The sequence below is a fragment of the Anolis sagrei genome, chromosome Y, assembly GCF_037176765.1.
Source record: "Anolis sagrei isolate rAnoSag1 chromosome Y, rAnoSag1.mat, whole genome shotgun sequence".
NCBI classification, from domain to species: Eukaryota; Metazoa; Chordata; class Lepidosauria; order Squamata; family Dactyloidae; genus Anolis; species Anolis sagrei.
Genome location: NC_090035.1, coordinates 27,138,725 through 27,142,024, shown reverse-complemented (window position 1 = coordinate 27,142,024; position 3,300 = coordinate 27,138,725). Strand labels below are relative to the sequence as shown.

At 36.1% G+C, this 3,300-nt stretch overlaps 1 pseudogene; it reads left to right on the top strand.

Moving 5' to 3' along the window:
- Nucleotides 1–518: 518 nt before the first annotated feature.
- Nucleotides 519–1,466, top strand: LOC137095567 (AT-rich interactive domain-containing protein 4B pseudogene; annotated as a pseudogene).
- Nucleotides 1,467–3,300: the final 1,834 nt, after the last annotated feature.

Below are 3,300 nucleotides of genomic sequence, written 5' to 3'. Positions count from 1 at the left end.
CTTCTGAAGTTTGTGTAATTCATCCAAAGATGGTACCTGAGAGGTATCAAAATCCCACTTCTCAGATTAATTTAAAAGGCTTAGGACCAGCGTTTACTTCAAACATGGTCTCTTTGCCTATAAGACATGGCAATTGGACAGGCATGTGAGATTTTGCCATAAGTTCAGAGATCCCTTACTCATGCTTGATTGGAAATGATTTGGCCAGAAGGATTAAGAAAATATCAGAGTTACCTAAAGAGGAAAAAGACTTGCGTGTGGTACCTCAGAAACATGATAAGCACCCAGATAGAGCCAGTGATGAGAATATAGAAACAGTGGGTCCTGCAGAACAAGTGATAAATTCTGAAGAGAAAAAAGAGCTGAAAGAATCGTTGACATTAAAAGATGTATTACCTTCAGCTCCAAGTAAAGAAATTACCTCTCCTGAGCTCATTCACAAAGACAATGAAATACAATCAGAAGATAAAGCTGAAAAAAAGCTAACCCTTAAGGAACCTATTTATTTGACAGTAGACATGGTTGAGAGTACAAAATATCAAAAAACCTTCTGTAAAGCAGAGATCAACACACCTAAAAGACTAGTTGAAGTGAAGATAACTTCCAAACATTATTCATTCACTATGGAGGTTCCAGATGATCGCACAAAAGAAGTTTTGAAGATCGGAACTGTGGTTGAAGTTAAGAATCTAAGTGAAACTTATCAAAAAGAAGAGAGACATTTTGCTGAGAATGAAACGTTGGATCAGCTTCTCCTTACTAAACCTGAACACTTTGAAATGCCTACAGCTGAAAAGAAAATAAGCAGAGAAAGAAGATCTAGTTATATATCGGAGAAAAAATCCTCATCTTCCAGCGAGGAAGAAAAAGAGAATACAAATCAAGCTGATGGACTGTTAAGAAAAGTGATATACACTGACTATGTTAGTCTTGATAAAAAGACAAATCTCCAGTTCCAAGGTTTAAAGGTTCATCCAGACAGCAGTGATGAGACTACAATAGAGAAAGACAATGTTCTTGTTCATTCTTCCAACGATGGCGAATTCTCTTCAATACCAAGAAAAGATGTTCAAGGAACTACAAATTCTTCACTAAGACCTGATGCTACGTTGAAGCAAGCCTTTATTCGAGCCTTAAAACTCAATGAAAGCAGAACTGTTCCTGATAATTGGAGGATCAGGTTGAAAGAAGAAGCTCCAGCAGCAAAAGAAGAGAAAGGAGAATGCTTCCTACAACAGCGTTGTGACTTCATGGAAGACCAAGAGACTCTTAGTTATGAACAACCTGTGATTAATTATAGGGACTTAAATCTCTTCAAATTATTCAGACTTGCTCATACGTTTAAAGGACTTAATGATATTAAAAGACTGATATATGTAAAAATATTGAAATTATATGTCAGTAGAGTCACAGGGAAATTAACCAAGTATATTCCAGAAGAGATAAGAAAAATGTTAGAAATGTGAGACTTTGGTATTGCATACATGGATATTATTGAATAGCTGATCAATATATGGTTTGTGTATAGTTATATGATGTTGATATTATCCAAATTATTTTTGACCATGCTAGTTGGTAGAAAAGTCAAAAATAATCCCTATGGGTTGGGAGGTGTGACAATGTGTAAATTTTATTCCTTTGGTTATGTGTAATTTAAACAGTAGTTTATGGATGGTAAGTATGGAGGATTATGTTTTATTGGAGATGGTGGCTTGGCATTAGCTGAGTTGCCATAGCAACAGGGGCGGAGCCAACTGCCTCTTCACGGTGCAGCTTTTTAAAAGTGGCAGTCTGTAGTCGGTGTGCTACAGGGAAAACTGAATCTCTGGGTGGAGATTCAGGGAATTAATTTGTGACCAAAGGGGTTACAGGAAAGGACTTGGTAGTGATAAAACTACAGGGAGTTATTGATTCTGGGTTAAGAATCCAGGTTTGGCTGGGAGCCAATTCTGTTGAATAGGCCTTTTAGCTTATTTGTTTTATTAGGACAGTTGTCCAGAAGAGTTACATCTGCTTATAGAAACCTCTTGAAGTCTGTCCCTGAGATTACTCATGAAACCTTACTAATGTAACCAATCAAGATTTGTGCCTCTTGTGAAGAAACAGTTAAACATGTTATACTCATGTTAAAATAAACTTGTTACTGTTTTCCTCAAGCCTTGCCTGATACAGTTTCTCTCAAGCAAACAGCCTGCATAAGAAGTAAAGTCAAGCTAAACACTAAAATATTGGTCTGTAATGTGTATATGCCAAATGAGGCAAAATCAAAATTTTTAAAAGAATTAGAAGCAAATATAACAAAACAGGATTTTGACAAAATAATTATTCTGGGAGATTTCAACTGTATAGTAGATGGGAAAAGAGACAAAACAGACAGAACTCAAGATACAAAACTAACTGGAAAAGAAAAGAAAACATCAGGAAATATCCCAAAGACACTGCTAAGCCTACTAGAAGAGCTGAAAATGAAAGATGTTTGGAGACACAATAATGAGAACGAAAAGGATTACACCTATTTCTCGGCCAGACACAAGTCCTGGTTGAGAATAGATACGATCTGGGCCTCCGCTTCTCTCCTACCCAAGGTGAAAAACATAAGAATTTTGGCAAGGACAGATTCAGATCACTGTCCATTAGAGAGGTAAATTAGAGAAGGAAGAAAAGAGTGGAGATGGAAACTAGACGAAAATCTACTACTGAAGGAAGAAAATATCAAGAGGTGCAAAGACAAACTGAATGAATATTTTGAAAGAAACGATACTGACAAAACAAGAATATTCACCTTGTGGGAAGCGGGAAAAGCAGTCATGCGTGGATATTTTATACAACAAAAAGCGAGGGGGAAAAAGGAAAAATTACGGAAACAGAGAGAGATAATAGACAAAATAGAAGCGGAAGAAAAGAAGCTAAAAGAAAACCCAAAAAACAAGATGGCTTTAGAAAATATAGTAAAACTACAGAAAGAGAAAGAGTTCCTGGAATTGGAAGAGAAAGCCAAACATCTGAATTACATAAAGGCTGATTATTTTCAAAACGCAAATAAGCCGGGGATTTGGCTAGCAAGAAGATTAAGAAAGAAGAGAGAATCGAGAATTATAACAAAAATAAGAACGAAAAAAAGACAACAATAGAAGAAGGAGAAGTGAGAAAACAATTTGAGAAATTCTATAAGGTGTTATACCAAGATGAGCAAATAAAGAATGAAAAGATCATGAACTACTTAGCAAAGAGGAAAATTCAAAAGATCTCAGAAAGAGAAAGAGAGGCACTAAACAGGGAGATATCAGAGGTGGAAATACA